At 38.8% G+C, this 17,967-nt stretch overlaps 1 protein-coding gene across 5 annotated transcripts in view; it reads right to left on the bottom strand.

The window, feature by feature from the left end:
• Window positions 1–17,034, bottom strand: part of LOC134806781 (proton channel OtopLc) — a 63,411-nt gene extending 46,377 nt beyond the window's left edge. For 3 of the 5 annotated variants that reach the window (XM_063780126.1, XM_063780127.1, XM_063780123.1), the window contains exon 1: window positions 16,899–17,034. The gene's annotated coding sequence lies outside the window, so the exon portion shown is untranslated. The remainder of the gene's footprint in view (window positions 1–16,898) is intronic. The other 2 variants (XM_063780128.1, XM_063780132.1) reach the window with 2 other exon arrangements.
• Between the last annotated feature and the right edge of the window lie 933 nt (window positions 17,035–17,967).

Below are 17,967 nucleotides of genomic sequence, written 5' to 3' on the forward strand. Positions count from 1 at the left end.
AAAAAATGGCCCCTTTTATTTTGTATGGCAACTTTTAAACGGTGCGAGATAGGTGGGGGGTGCTCGACCAAATGTCATAGAGGGCCCCGAGACAAAATAAACTGCATTTAAAAATGTTCAAACGGGCCGACTTTTTATTTTTTATTTTTTCAAGTTGGTCCGAGCGCGCTGAGATTTGGCATGGCGAGAGATAGAAGCCTCTAGATTCCTATGAAAAAAAAATTTTTGGAAAAAATCCAAGATGGCGGAAATAATGGTCATTTTAATTTTGTATGGCAACTTTTAAACGGTGCGAGGTAGGTGGGGGGTGCTCCAAGTAGGTTAATTTCCAAGTAGGTTAAGCGAGCCCGAAGGGCGAGCTTCAGGCCGGGAGGCCGAAGGCCGACCCCGCGTAGGGCCGTCAGGTCCGGAGCTTCACCCCGAATATCCAAGCGTGCCCCACCCCCAGTAATTTTGGGCGAGGCCGAAGGCCGAGCTGCGGGAATGACGAACAAAGCAAAATCCTATACAAAAAGTGTGTTAAGCGAGCCCGAAGGGCGAGCTTCAGGCCGGGAGGCCGAAGGCCGACCCCGGCGGAGGGCCGAAGGCCCGGAGCCTCCACCCCGACTCCCAAAACGCGAGGCCGAAGGCCGAGCTGCGTGAATGCAGTTCCCCCAAGCGTTCTACAAAGTCAACTGTCTTGATAAGCGAAGCCGGCGGGCCGAAGGCCCGACGGCGAAGCGTCGAGGCTCGCGAAGGCCGAAGGCCGAGCTCCGCGTAGGGCCGAAGGCCCGAAGCGTCACACGAGAGGGGGAAGTTGGCCTACGGCCTTCGGCCTTCGGCCCGCCGTTTCGCTTGTCTAAGACACTTTTCCTATTGGGTCGTGTTTAAGCTCCAACTTCCCGCTTAAGCCCCGAAGCAAAACCAACCCTCCCAACTGTTTTAATAAGCGAAGCGGCGGGCCGAAGGCCCGACGCTGAGCTTCGAAACCCAGCGAAGGACGAAGGCCGAGCTCCGCGTAGGGCCGAAGGCCCGGAGCGTCCCTTACGAGTTCCCAAGCACGCGAGGCCAGGCCGAGCTGCGGGAATGTAGTGCTTTCACGCGGATCTTTTCGTCCTAGCAAAAGTACAACTTTATTTTTTTTTCTACTACAACAAAAACAACAGCACCAACAACAAACTACAAGAAGACCGCGGGGCCCTCGGGCCCCGCGCACAGGGCAAAATCTAGTCATACTATTTATTACCTCAGGAGCTACTAACACATACAGGTTGCTCCAAAGTAAAAAAATCGTAATTTGTTATGATACTTTGTATACTGGTTCTAAATACCATTGACGTGTAAAATTGTATTGATTTTATGAATAAATTATTGAATATTGATTATAAATACCCTAATGCATGGACACCCTGTATATCAACTTGAAAGAAAATGTTCAATATTTCTTTATAGTGCGACTCCTTAGCTCGATTTAGTATGGAGGTAGAGTCTGGCTAATAAAAGATGAACCTGCAAAAATGCGGTCCTGGTCTGACCCATCCTAAATCCTGTCCCATCCGGCAGAAAGCACGAAACTTGGCATGCAAACTTCAAACTTCAACATTTATTCAGCAAATAGGCCGCAAGGGCACTATTACACGCCGCTAAAGAAATTTTCACTTCAAAAAGTTTTGAGATGTAATGTGAAACCAAGTCGGTTATTTTAATCAGTGCCAGGGGGTGTTAAAACAGTATCAATAAGATATCTTTAATTTGTAATTTTTAGCGAGTTTTAGCGGTGGGCAAAGTAATCCGGTGATTTGGCATCCATACCAACATTGCCCACCACCAAAAACGGATTAGGGTTGTCACTTTCATCTAATTTACCCAACTTCGCATGTAAAATAAGGTTATGTTTGTACACTAAAGTAAGTTTATAAATATATACTGTATTTAATTTGTCTTATTATCCTTTACTTAGATGTTTTATCCCGTTAACTAATGAAAAACACAGCAAAAATCATATTTTTGGCCATTAAACTATTGTAACAGATTTTCTCAAAAGTGACAACCCTAGCCTTTGTAAAATGCTTAGGCGAGCCTTATATGGAAATGAGCAAAAACGGGTAGGCAACATTGCCCAGCAAATTTATTTAAAAGTTTTTACACTTATCGCTAAGTTATTAACAGGGAATGGTAGGATTGCCCAAAACCAGTGATCCTTAGACATCATCATCATACGAGCTGTATTTGAATACCAAATTGACGTGGGCAATGTTGGCGAAAACTCCGGATATCTTTGCCCACCCTCTAAAACGCAAAAAAATGGGTAAAAACACGATAAAAATATTTTTTCTTCAAATAAACTGATGCGTTTGATCACAATGGACGTGCTGAGCAAAAAAAGTAATTACGATTTGTTTTTTTTTTTGAGAAATTCGTGTTTTTTTTTAAATGCGGGCAAAGTTGGTGATAATGACCGGTACCTACTCTTCGAAGGCCGCAAAAATATATGACATGCTCTTATGGTTCTACAAATAAGATCGTGTCAGATATTTTTGCGGCCTTCGTTGTGTGTTGTGTAACATAAATTGCAGGTGACTGTATATTAGGAATAATTATTTTATTTAGATTCAACGAAAGTTTCAAGTTTAGTACGAAAATACTTCAGATATACAATATGCACAAAATGTAGACCTAATCGAAATAAAACATTGCTTTTTATAGTAAATTTTTTTTAAAAACATTCGATACATAGGTATACATAACAATAACCAGGCCACAGCGGTATTGGCCTGTAAGCTTTATCTCGGTCTCCAAAGCCGCAAAAACTCGCTAGTACTTCGTGCTGGTCTAGCCGTTATTTTTTCTTGAAGATTTTCAGAGAACAGCACGTACACGCATTATACATATAGACGGAACGAACGGCATAATCATAATCATTTATTCGTCGCAATCCATGGTATTACAGATCTAGGTACAAGACTTTCAGGTATTACTTATACGAATTACATAACGCTTCCTGTTAATAGGCAATATTTTAAGATAAAAGTTCTATAATATATTACAAGATTACAATTGTCATCAAAATTAATTGACGTACAGAAGTCAAATACGTTTTTAAAATGACGCAAAATGAAAATTAATCCCAATCAGTAAAGGATGAGTCTTTAAACTTTTTTCATTTTAAGCGAGTTTTGATTTGAAGGAACATAATACTTAAATTCGACTGTAATCGTATTGTTTTAAGATAGTTTACTGAGGTTTTCAACCATTATGACCCGTATATAACAGCAAATCAAATTTAAAGGAGACGCGAGCTGATATTTATGTACCCTATTTTTTGAAATACAATTTATCTACTGGTATACTTTCTCGTGTGCGTATATGATTTAATGTCAAATCAAGCTGTCATTTTTATTTGAAGAATTATACGTGTGCTCCGGTGCAGCCCCAGCGGGCATCTGACTTGAAGAAGAATTTTGAGTGATGTCGTCAATGTATGGAAATTGTTCGAAGGTTTACATTTGAGATTGAATTTCTGTGTTGTATTTGTGAGTAAAAATATAAATCTTGAATTGTCTAGCTTTCAAAATTACACAATAATTCAATTACTGTCAAAGACAAAATTGTTTTGCTTCTTTCTCAAACGGAACTCCATATTTTGATATTTTGATACTTTTAGTGTCGATTTGTAGAGAATAACAGCAAATTAAAAATATAATGGCATGAAGAGTCGGTACACGGTTTCTTCGTTAACAAATTTACGTGTAATAATAATAATTATAATATAATATATATTATAGTGGTTTTCCGGGTCAAGGTCCGGGTCCGAGTCCGGGTCCGAGTCTGAGTCCGAGTCCGGGTCCGAATCCGTGTCCGAGTCCGTGTCCGGGTCCGAGTCCGAGTCCGGTTCCGAGTCCGGGTCCGAGTCCGAGTCCGGGTCCTAGTCCGAGTCCGTGTCCGAGTCCGAGTCCGGGTCCGAGTTCGATTCCAAGTCCGGGTCCGAGTCCGGGTCCGAACCGGATCCGGGTATGAGTCCGGTTCTGGGTCCGAGTCCGGGTCGCAGTCCAAGTCAAAATCGAAATTAGAAATCACCAAACGTGTACTATGCGTCGTTGAAGAGTTTTGTTCTGGTCATCATCAGCAGTTCCACTTCATCAAATGTGACAGTTTTTTATGTAAATGCTTGATTTTATGATGAAAATACAAAAAAAATCTATACTTATGCCTTTAATATTTGAGGAGTTCCCTCGATTCCTTATGGATCCCATCATTAGAACTCGAGCTTGACAAAAATGTGGCTTTAAAACTTGACTTGCTTAACAAACATAACGAAGAGGAAAAATCGCCAAACGTGAACTATGCGTGGTTGAAGAGTTCTGTTCTGGTCATCATCAGCAGTTCCACTTCATCAAATGCGCCAGTTTTTAATGAAAATCCTTGATTTTCTGATGAAAATACAAAAATGTCTATACGCATGCCTTTAAGATTTGAGGAGTTCCCTCGATTCCTCATGGATCCCATCATCAGAACTCGAGCTTGACAAAAATGTGGCTTAAAAACTTGACTTGCTTAACAAACATAACGAAGACGACAAATCGCCAAACGTGAACTATGCGTCGTTGAAGAGTTCCGTTCTGATCATCATCAGCAGTTGCACTTCATCAAATGTCACTTTTTTGAATGTGTATGCTTAATTTGATGATAAAAACCCAAAAATCACTATATGTATGCGTTTAAAATTTGAGGAGTTCCCTCGATTACTCATGGATCCCATCATCAGAACTGGGTTTTGACAAAAACGGAACCAATCTGTATGCATATACATACAATCAAAAAACGAATTTTCAAAATCGGTCCAGGAATGACGGAGATATAGAGTAACAACAATAAAAAAAATAAAAAATAAAAAAAACATACAACCGAATTGATAACCTCCTTCTTTGAGATTTGGAAGTCGGTTAACAAACTAATATTAGCCCAAAATCTAAAATAAATGAAGTACCGATCACATAAAAAGTAAAAAATTAAATTAAGTAAATAAAAACAGGAAGGTATCATAAAATGTTAATGAAGAGAAATTGTAAGAGATGGTATTATGCCAACCAACAACTGCAAAGTTTTTTAACATCGGTTTGTGGCAAATACTGTTTAGTTTATCTTTATTTTAAAACGAAAAATGTCAACTTGCATGTTTTCTCCACTGTACACAGAATAAGTAATGATGTTACTATATCTCATATGTTCAGAATATTACTTGAATAAACTTATTATCCTATATAAAATGTGTGTTTTTATATTTCTAAACCCAGTTTCTAAGTAGATTGCACATACATTATAGTCACATTAAAATTCCATTTTGCGAAATAAAGAATTCAACATTTAACTTTGCAAAAGTAGATAATTGTTATTAGAATATTTTCTAAAAGCAATAAAAATAGATTAGGTTAGATTCGAGCTACAATGACATTAGGTTGGGTTCAAGGTAAGGTTGCAGGGCCTCAACAAGGGAAAAAAAGGGGGAGGGACTGTTGGCCTGGCTAAGTAAGCCAGAACTCACCCACTACTCCCTACTACTGCCGTAAGCAGGTAATGAATTCCCAATGTATTAGGTATAGGTTTAATAAATTATAAATATATTTCATTAATAACATAATAATATACAAATATGTAAAAGCATAAAGTAATAAATAAGCCTACAGTAATCACGTATACCGGTCCCACGGATGCGGATGTTGCTTACATAATCTCGTCTGTCAAGGAGTTTCGGCAGGAAAGGCCTTGGCAGACTTATATATTCATGAAATGAGGGTTCATACCTACCGACTGGAATTGGTTTCATGGCGGTATCAGATGGGTTAGTGTACGGTAACCGATGGTCATCTTGCTTATAATCTCGTCTGCCAAGGTGTTTCGGCAGGAAAAACCTTGGCAGACTTATATATTCCTAAAATGGGGGTTCATACCTACCGAATGGAATTGGTTTCATGGTGGTATCAGATGGGTTAGTGTAGGGTAACCGATGGCGACCTTGCTTACATAATCTCGTCTGCCATGGTGTTTCGGCAGGAAAAGCCTTGGCAGACTTATATATTCCTGACATGAGAGTTCATACCTACCGACTGGCATTGGTTTCATGGTGGTATCAGATGGGTTAATTTAGGGGTCCCGATGGTCACCTTTGAGAGCGTCTGCCAAGCACTTCCGGCAAAAAAAATAGTGGCAGACTTCGCTTTTCTGTGTCTACATGTAAATTTCTAACTGCTGCCATAACTACTATCTCGGTATCAGATGGGTTAAATCAGCCCCTTTTTTCGCACCGGAAGTGGCCTTCTTTTTCGTACTTTCGGCAAGTTCCGCCGTGGCAGACTATCGAATTCGGACTTAGCATAACTTTTCTGGGAAACCATTGTGCATTTCATCGTGGTATCAAGTCGGTTAAAAATTTTGCGGCCGGCTCTTCTACTATCATACCAAAATACCACATAGCGTGAGCAAGACGTGAACCGGAAACGATAAGTTCACTGGCCGGCTGGTGCATTGTTATATAAGTGTTGTAATATTAATCACTTCCTTCGTTTTGTTAAGAAAATAAGTCACTTGCACTGACACAGTGCATATGGGCATCAAATGTTGTGTTATCGTCCATGATACAGCGAGACCTACGGGATTGTTTGATTACCTAAAATGTTTTAAATGTTCACGATTTTTACACATTTACTTTAACGAGACTTAATCGCTTATAAAATTATACAATTTTGTAATAATAACAGACGGTTTATTTCTTGTAGATTTACTTTGGGGGCGAATTATATTTATGTAATTTACCAATTAAACAGTCGATAATCCTAGTAAGGTAAGGTGGGGTGTGACTAACATACATAGTTTATTTTGCTCTGGGCAAGACAAACAGTATGAGGATTCCATACAAGTGATAGTCTTACCCCGGTGATAGTCTTACCTTACCTTAGTTCGTTAACATTTAGTAACATCGGAAATTTGACAATTATATATGGGGTGATAGCCACCAGCGCCATATTTAATGTTAATCGGTTCGCTGATTGTACGTTTTATAAGCCGGTCTAAAATAATCGAAATGTGTACTTAAAACCTACACCTGTACTTAACACCTTTTCCTTTTCAACAGTCGGATATTAAAGTAGAAATTTCAACTCTCCTACGCAAAAAAATCTGCCGTACCGCTTTCCTATTGCCGTAAAACATGGCGCTTATAAAAGCTATCACATTAAAATGAAAATAGCAATTTCAATCGCTCCGTCATTGGACGATCATTATGCAAGTTGTTATGCAACACATTTCACACCATGACTTAGACCACCGCATGTGTTACTTAATTGTGACTTTATAACCAACCATGAGACCTGTGTTATACAGTTCAGTTTTCGAAAAATCCGCAAGTGAAATACGAGATTTAGGAAGAGTCTTAATTCTTCCGTTTATCGAAGTAGTCAATCTGATGCTCATATCTTACCGGATATTACAAAAACATCCTGCACTGCCATGCAATCGAAAATTCGAATTTGAGTTGAATATAGGTGTATTCTAAGAATATATGTTTGCCCTTTTGTGCACACCTACCTACAATCAAGTTACGGTAGGGAATCACATTCACTTTAAATTTAACTGTATATTATTTCTGTAAGGCTCAAATTGCAATTGAGCTTTTAAATGAGATAGGATGTTCTGAAAGTTTCGTTTTGTAATGTATTTCAAACGGATTATAACATTAGTAACTCTTGCCAGTCATGAATGGGTACAGCTATTCAGACCTTTTAAGCGATCTAGTAACTTAAAAACCTGATTAGTTGTATAAATATTTGCTTTTATGCAGAAATATGTGTAAAGAGAAAATGATTTTTATTGAACATACTTTCCTGCTGTGCGATGCGATATAATTTATATCGTTCCCTTAATAGTGCGGACCCTTTTCAACTTTCAAACTAATAATTAGAACGCTGGTACAGGTTACTATACTTAAACTAGGGTTACTTAAGCCACAGCTAACGCACAGTAGTTAAAAATGTTTGCGCATGCCCGGACATGCAGTAGCCCGCCATTCTGAAACGACCGAAGCGTAGTCTTACGTTGGGTGGCTTAGAACTTTCTATAGCAGCACAGGCAAATCACAAGGGCGCGGCAGACGACCCTCCTGGGTGAATGCCCGCGCCAAAACAAAGAACACCTGTAGCCACTGCGATCGATAAAGACACAGTAGCCACTATACTTTTGGTGATTCTTAATCCTAATCATCTGAAGTACCTAGCGATAATTAGGTAAGTATCATTACGTAAAACACAAAACCGTTAACTTGGTATTTATAAGGTCATACTCTTTGCAACCGAGTGGGTGCAATGGCCTAACAGATGTTCGATTCCACGCGTCCTACGTAATCTATGCAAGTTAGTTTATAATGCACTACTTTATGAGATAGCCCTGAGCTGCAAGTTGTTATAAAATTCTGGGCTCTATTATTTCAAAGTTGAATCATCCAGTTTCTTTTATTATTTACCTTTATACATATCATGCCATTAAACAAAATTCGATTAAAATACCTGCATATATGTATAAAGATACTTAATTTCAGATGACCTGCCGGCCTAGCCAAGGTTACCATCGCTATCGCTTCGACAACGAAAAGCTTTATGTCTCTTTATTACTTTTCCATATTAGTGCGACAGTGACAGTTGCGTTTCGATCGCTACGGAGCGTTAGCGATTGGCATCTTGGCTACGCGGCCTGTCTTGATTAAGTACTACCTAGTACATATTTCACACTTTGCGTCAGCGCAAGCTGCTTATATTAACCACATTAATACGTATGTAGTTACTCGTATGAGACCCGTAATAATAATTAGGGCGAGCGAAGCGAGCCCTATCACTCTTCGACAAACTATGCATTCTTGTGGTACACTTTACGGAAAAACTATCGCACTGATAGGTTTGAAATTTAACATAATAATTTAAATTCATGTCTAGATGTGTTATCAAACATAAAAATATCATATTATAAACTTAAAAAAATAAAATAAAGGGAATAACACTTTGTATTACTACTAGCGCCATCTGTTAGAAAAATTATGAATTAAAATTCGTGCTAATGTACTATGTGCTAACAACGATGAATATAAAAAAGGGTTAAAATTTTGGATTCTGACCCATCTCGCTTCGCTCGGTTTGATTCCCAATTTAGCAATTAAGTTTCTGTGAATACTGAACATTCAATCTTGCTGTATATTCACTGCGGAGGTCAATTTACTCGAATGTTCTGTTCTGTGACGCCGATGAACTGATGTTGTGTTAGCAAACTTAAATCGGGTATTTTGAGTTTGAGAAAGAGTTTTAGTGTTACTATTGCTTGGAACTGCCAAAATTATAAATAAAGATAACCATATTAGGCCGTCTGTATCGGCCCTAAATCACTGAAGTTTGTATTAACTACTAATTTAAGGCCCCAGTACACAATGGGCCATCGCCGGCCACTCCAAGGGACGCAGCCATGCGGTAGAATGAGATAGCAATATCACTTGCTCCCTCTAACGCATAAATGCGTCCCTTGGAGTGGCCGGCGATGGCCCATTGTGTACTGGGGCCTTAACAAACTTCAGTGATTTAGGGCCGATACAGACGGACTACAACCCGACTGCAACTTCTATGGAAACTGCACGCCGACTGCACGCCAATTGCAACGTCGGCGTGTAGTTCAACAATATGACCCAGAACCCTGGCATTATCTAGTGGAACTCAGGTTTGGTGCAACAGGCAAACGCTGTTTTAGTAATTCGACACGTCTTGATGAGCACTTGGGAGAGCAGTACGATAGAGCTGATGCTGAACCTTGGCTGTACCTAGCGGACCTCAGGTTTGGTGCAACATAGACACACACTGGGTTGGACATCCGACTCGTCATGATGAGCACTTGGGAGAGCAGTACCCAAGATAGAGCGGATTCTGAACCCTGGCTGTACCTAGTGGAACTCAGGTCTGGTGCAACATAGGCACACGCTGTTTTAGTCATTCGACACGTCTTGATGGGCATTTGGGAGAGCAGTACCCAAGATAGACCTGATGAGCTGATGCTAAACCCTGGCTGTACCTAGTAGAACTCAGGTTTGCTGCAACATAGGTACACGCTGTTTTGGACATCCGACTCGTCAGAATGAGCACTTGGGAGAGCAGTACCCAAGATAGAGCTGATGCTGAACCCTGGCAGTACCTATTGGAACTCAGGTTTGGTGCAACATAGGCACACGCTGTTTTAGTCATTTAACACGTCTTGATGAGCACTTGGGAGAGCAGTACCCAAGATAGAGCGGATTCTGAACCCTGGCTGTACCTAGTGGAACTCAGGTTTGGTGCAACATAGGCACACGCTGTTTTAGTCATTCGACACGTCTTGATGGGCATTTGGGCGAGCAGTACTCAATATAGAGCTGATTAGCTGATGCTAAACACTGGCTGTACCTAGTAGAACTCAGGTTTGGTGCAACATATATACACGCTGTTTTGGACATCCGACTCGTCAGAATGAGCACTTGGGAGAGCAGTACCCAAGATAGAGCTGATGCTGAACCCTGGCAGTACCTATTGGAACTCAGGTTTGTTGCAATATAGGCACACAATGTTTTGGTCATCTCACTCATCTTGATGAGCACTTAGGAGAGTAGTACCCAAGATAGAGCTGATGCTGAACCCTGGCAGTACCTAGTGGAGCTCGGGTTTGGTGCAACATAGACACATGCTGTTTTGGACATCCGACTCGTCATGATGATCACTCGGTAGAGTAGTACCCAAGATAGCTGATGCTAAACTCTGGCAGTACCTAGTGGAGCTCGGGTTTTATACAATATAGGCACACGCTGTTTTGGTCATCCGACTCGTCTTTCTGAGCACTTTGGAGATACTCAAGATAGAGCTGTAGCTGAACCCTGGCAGTATTTAGTGGAACTCACGTTTGTTGCAACATAGGTACACGCTGTTTTGGTCATCTCACTCATCTTGATTAGCACTTAAAGGCCGTAACACACTATCGCACCGCACCAAGGTTATTGTGCGACGCATCGATAAGTAAGAGCGAGAAAGAGATATCGCTTTCTCGCTCTTACTTGTGGGTGCGTCGCACAATGACCTTGGTGCGGTGCGATAGTCTGTTACCACTATAAGAGAGCAAATTATACGTAAGTTTATGTGCGGAGTAGCATGATTACCGCCAGTAGGTGTCCAGACGGGATAGTTTTACGCTCAATTGTGTAGTGTGGACGCATAAATAAAATCAAGGACATTGGCTCGCTGACCCAACATTATGTAGGAAAGCCAGTTGGCTTCCTTACAAAAAGTACTGGGCGACCGTGTAGGATGTAATAATCGCTTATGAAATTGTATATTACGTGTGGATGATATTGGCAATTCGATTTTGTCGTCTGGACACGTTTTTAATGGACAAAGTAAAAGCTGTAACAGACAGGCGTACCGGACAGCGACCGGGGTCCAATTAGTAGGTATATTTCTTTCTTGCTCTCACTTATAGCTGCGTCCTTAACGGACTTATTACGTACCCACTCGATCGAACATGGAACAAGCCTCGGACTGGTTGTGGATCAAAGTCGCGGTCCGGTACGATTAGGTAGAAAAACTCCGCGAGCCCTTACAAAGCTCTGCTTTTTGCTAGTAGATAATATACTTATTCGTACCTACTCTCAGTCTCAGGTGTCATCGCATCAATTCTTACCTCCGACTCCGATTAGGGAAAGAGTTTAAACTAAACCTTAGTTTCACAATTTTGCCTTAGCAACCCTTCTTTATAAATATGTGACGGGATAATTGATAGATTACCTAATAGACGTCACCACGCACCACGTGACGACAGATTGCTTTTGAATAAAAAAACTTAATTATTTCTCTCGTGAACCCGCAAGTGTAAGCCACATTTTAATTAGATGACTTCCTGCGATACTCACGAGCGATAGCGGCTTGCGCATAGGGTGGCCGGCCAAGCTTTAAAAGTCAAGCTGTTCATTTATAGTGCATACCTACCTAGGTATTTTACATTTATACAATACCGGGTGTGGCCTGTAACATGAGCAAAAAATTAAACTGTAGGCTGTACTCCTCATACTGACCAACATTTGTTCAGCGACTTTTAAAAATAACTTGTGGTTTGATTTTTATTACACTTTGAAGTTTATTCTAAGACGCAATGTATTGCGAATTTTGTTATGTTTAAGGCGTGGCAAGCAACGTCAATCACAATAATATGGCGTGGCGATGGCGTCCATTGAAAATAATATTTATTTTGTATGAAAAATAGAGAATCTAAATACTTCATAATTTTTAAAAGTTGTTGAACAAAAGTGTCACCGTTTGAGGAGTGTATCTATGTTTTAATTCTTTGCTCGAGTTACAGGCCACACCGTATATATCTATTAAACAACTCAATTAAAATAGATAATTCTATTACTGCTGCAGGAGATTCTGCTACTAAGAGATTTATCTGTCATTACCATTAATCCTTGCCATTTAATGTAAGTGTATCAAATTGTATTAGATAAGAGAACTGTAATGACGCCTACATACTTCGGCTTATTAGTCCATTATTCGTGTTTCTGCTTAGGCGAAGTTACTAAGAATTACAAAATATTCACAACATTCACAGTCGTCGTTGCCATTGGCGCGCTCTTGCATCGCGATCCGCAGGAATAATATCGCAATTATTATGTCATTTGAGCCTTGAACTTCTGCTTCGTAATAATGTAATGGCGTTGGACTTCGTTGTCGCGAAGTCGTAAACATGCCTTCGGAAACTCGTTCAACCATTGTCCATTAAGCAAACAGAATATACAAGCGTGATACAAACGCATACAGGGCGCCTCTGACCTTATGATACGAATTTTACGAATCTGTTTAGGTAGGTATACACTTTGGTGTTAAGTAGTTACAGCATGTACAGTCACCTACAATAATATGTTACACAACAAAGGTCGCGAAAAATCGGTCACGATCTTATTTGTAAAGCCAAAAGAGCGTGTCACATATTTTTGCGGCCTTCGAATAGTAACATACTATTCCAGGTGACTGTACACTTGTACAGTCACCTGATTGTAAGCAAATAGCAATACAACCAGTACAATACCCTAGAACCTTTTTTGAACACATGCAGTGCAGTGTGCATAACATAAAAAAATCGCAATCGATAATGTAAGCCCTAGACAAAACCTTCTCATATTGGTTTGGTACAACTTTGCAGTAAATAAATAATTCATACATTAGGTATGTGAGATAATTAAATAATGCGTTGGCATCGCCTATCCTAATAACTCCGTTTAAATTATATTTATAATAATTATAATACATACCTACGTTTTTTTTTAAAGTTTTACAAATCGACATATTTTTTTTAAGTTTAGTTTAAGATGTAATGATGATTGAAATGAAAACTCCATGTATCTCATCCACCCGTAGACTTATAGCTTAACCGTAATTCCGCATAATGACAAATGTGTCTTATTTTGTCTCTACGTCCGTGCTACTCCGAAATAAACGAAGACAAAAGATGACAGGTCGATTAGAAACAGAGTATATTAGTCTCAGCCGTAACTTGATAGGCATAGCCTTGAAGGTTCCAATTCAGTAAATTATGCCAATATACATTGATATTATGGGCATTGACAATCTGCCAGAATGTTGGTCATAAAGAACTGAACTTACGTTTTATGCGTAATTTTTTGTAGAGTTTTAATTATTATCCATTCCGGCGATCATGGCATAGTTCAATTAAAACTTGGTAAGTTACTTAAAAATATTTTTTCACATGTAAAACGTGAAGGAAGGGCCACGGATTGAATCTATCTTTTCATGGAACAGCATTCCCTTTTCGTAATTAAAATTAGTCTTATACTCGTACCTACCGGTTTTCTTAAGGGTAGTGCAATCTGAATTATTCATGAAACCCTTTAAATAAGAACGTAATCAATCAATACCAATATATCTCTCCAACATTGCAGAATGTGGGTGGGAGGGAGGGAGGGAGGGAGAGATGTACAGTAGGTAAGTACCTACTCGTACAGGAAACGCAGTTGCCAAGCACAAAAAAATGACGCGAGATTTTTAAAACGGCTCGTCACTGACCGAGGATTCAATGAGTTATCAAAAAAACTAGGCTCGCCGCGCCGGTGCTTCTGCGCCCGCCAAGAGTAGACATTTCGCGAGCCTCGAAATATTTGACTTTAGGTAGGTTATTTTTTACTCGACTGACTAATGATACTCGTAGACGGAGAGGTCTTTATTTATATCAATGAAGGTGATCGATTATGCTGATGATAAGGGAGCAATCAAGGAATAAGGATTTGAAATAGAAATGAAAAATAAAAAAAATACTTTGAATATGTCCAAAGAGAGACGTGAACCGAATTGATGTATATGCCCCATGTATTATAGTCAGTACCAAAACGACTTGGCTTCGGGCCCGGCTTACCAATTAAACATAGGCATGTACGAGCTACAATACGAATAATAGCAGGTAAATAGTTACTACAATCGCGGTAAAAGCCGATGGTAAATTAATTTCGTATCAAGCAGAAACGTTTGCGAACGATATGTGTTAATTTGCTTCTAAGCTTAAAGCCGATAGTGTAGTTAAAATATAACGGCATCATCGGTCCACTTACTCGTAGGTAGGCATAAAACGATCACGAAAATGATTTTTTAGTATTTAAGTTTTTTATTATTGTATATATATGTTAGTTTGTAAGGTATGTATCTATGGGCCTTAGTAGCCTGAAAATAAATGCTTTGATTGATTGATTGAAAACATAGTAAGAGATTTATTTTTTCAAGAGTCTTACGTCAGTTTATGACATGACACAATGGTAAGTAGGGTGAGAACATCGGTCACACCTAGAACCGTCATTAACAATACGAAATTAAAAGCGTAAAATGTAGACGCTGAGAGTCAGTTTCTTGTAAAATAAGAATTTAATCATTCTTAAGTATTGTGCAATTAGTTAAATAAAATAAAGTATCTATGTATCTTTTTTAATTTTTGATACTAGCCCATTTTGATACAGCAAGACAGGTATAGTTCGACAAGAAATTGAAAAATATTATTGAGGGCCCCACTTCCTACGTAACTGTCACATTTTTGACGTAAAATTGGCATGACAACAATTTTAGTATGGAATTTTTTTAGTTCCAAATTATTTAATTTCTACTATTTTATGTCGCATGACTATAGGTACTTTTCTTTCAACAGTCAACTTAATACTCGTCGGGACAGTTCTAACAAACCGAAACACAATGTATTTTGACACAGAGTTTATATGGCCACCTTCGGTTCCCATCTTCTCATTATCAGATGAGCTCGATGGTAGCATCGTCACTTTCGTAATTCATTGTCACCCAACTTGTATAAGTATGCGAATAAAGAGAAGTGGTTCTATTTTTAAATAAATAAATCCTGAAAATAATGCAACCAAAACAGAATAAAATTGGCCTCATGTAGTAAAGCCGGCATACGTATTCACTTGTCACTTCACCTTGGAAGCCCAATAAGTAGAACAACGTCCGCGCTGTCTCATTCATAAAGCATTATTTCGCGACTGCTTGTCACTAGTACAGAACTTTAATTTACGAGAGATTTGTCTCATCTTCTTGTCTGTATTCAAAGTTGCAATTATATACGAATACGATGATATTTAGTATGATACGGCCAACATACTACATCAATTAATTAGGGGAAGCCTGCACTTTTTCTACGTACCTACACTTTTTATGTGTAAAATAACTAGTTCAAAAACTAGGTACTTACTTTATTTTTAAAAATAGGTTAGAAATCTGGTTATAAATGACAAAGTATGCAGTATAGGGAATAAAATCTTTTTTTAAACCTACCGACTTCAAAAAGGATAAAATAAAATATTACGACTTCAATCTATATGCGCTAGCAACATATGTTTGAAGTTTATGCCAAGCCAAATCTTAAAAGCGTTTAACACATTGTCGAACTAAATGCCGGCCCTGAGGCGTATTCTGATCAAAATAACAAACAGGTTATGAATTTGATTTGACGGTTCTGGTTGAAGAAATACTTTTAACCAAAAAAAAAAATTTCCAAATCTATTCAGAAGTGATGGAGTTCTAACATACCTACCTACCTACATACAAAAAAATCGGTCAAATTGATAACCACCTTTTTATGAAGTCAGTTAATAACAATCAATTCATTCCACTCTTTGTTTTAGGGCAAACCTTAAAAACGACTTCAATAATGGCCCAACAACAAAACATTCGTTTAACCTTTACACCTTTAACTACACAATAGTAAAGAGTTCATTAACATTTAATTCTTTGCAGGGGACGTTACCGGCATTTACAATTTTTGGACTATCCTTCTTAAATACTTTACCTTTTTCTATTTTTTATTATAAAATCCTCAGTTTATTTAATTAATGATTTATTAAGGAACCAAAAAACGTCACGGAAATACGTATCCGACACCTGATTCTTTGCTTTTAATGTAATTTATTTGTCTATAATGTGCAAACATGCAAAGTCAATTATTCATTTGAGATATCTTATGTGACAGCATAGGTACAGTCACCTTCAATAATATGTTACTCTTCGAAGGCCGCAAAAATATGTGACACGCTTTTATAGCTCTACAAATAAGCCTTCGAAGAGTAACATATTATTGACTGTAGGTACAACATTCCTAGTCAAGTATTTACTCCCAGAAGCGGTCTGATGCCAGCATGCGTCTAAGTGTGTAATTCTGTAATTATATCAACGTGCGGTTAAACCATCGCCGCTGGAGAAACATGCCACCAAGCTAGTTATAAGAAAGTGCGTTTAACATTAAATTCAACAAGTTTTCAATGACTAGAAGCGGCCCAGAAAGTAGGTAAATAAAAAGCTCACTATCCTTACTTTCTCATTTTCTTGTGACGAAAATTGCTAGCAGAAAACTTCTATTGTGTCCATTCGGCGTGGTCCTATTGTAAATACACGCGGGCACACAAAACGTATCCTGAAAGCGTCTTTGTCAAAAAAATCCTTAAAAAATACACTTTTGTAATAACACTTCGGTTCGATATTTGTTTTGCCCGCAATTATTAATTTTTTTGCGCTCGATTTTGAAATTCAAGCGAACGCGCGATCAAGTTCGCAGTCAGACGCCAACTCGCGGACAGCGCGCCGAGGTATACAAACACGCATAACTACGGTGCACAGACTTCTATTGTGCGGTGGTGGTTGCCAGACACGCGAACCCTCTCGCCATAGCTAGTAGCTATAGGATGCTATATCAACCTACACCCCTCGCTCATATTTTACAATCATAACGATCTGGAGATATGCAGTTTTCAATAGAGTTATTTATATATTTATAATAACTAGGAAACAAATCATTTTTTTTTATATTCTAATCTGTGTTGTTTTAACACTACACAATTACACATTATTATTACCTATTATCAGCCTGGGCACTAACTAAAGGCTTTTCTCATTATTTCGTTCGTATTTGACAACTACCAGTATTTCAGTTTATGTCTTTAGAATCTTCTAATACCCTGTTTATTGTTCATAGTGTTCATACCAATCTGTATTGTTGACTGTAAACAACAAAGTGGTATTCAAGACTTGGGAGTAACAACCCATCGGGCAGCATTTTTGTCATATGTACATAACGTCTGAGTGGCGGTGGGTATAGTCGCGAAGTGATTCCGGAGTGGACATTTGAACTAATATAATGTACAACACATTTTTATTTGTTACGAAGAGTCATTTATCAGTAGGTAGAGCATGCATAGAAAATCTGAAAAAAAAATACCCTACTGTTACTGACAAAATTTGTTTGCCAGAACGTACGTAAAACGGGGTGAAAAGACACGATTTTCAACTTCAAGGACGATTTTCGCCAATAATCCAAATGATAAAAGTAATAATTTTGATATCATTTTTTGAGTATTGGTTAGTTCTTCAATTTTGCATTAGTGAA

Source organism: Cydia splendana, chromosome 3 (genome assembly GCF_910591565.1).
Source record: "Cydia splendana chromosome 3, ilCydSple1.2, whole genome shotgun sequence".
Lineage (NCBI taxonomy): Eukaryota > Metazoa > Arthropoda > Insecta > Lepidoptera > Tortricidae > Cydia > Cydia splendana.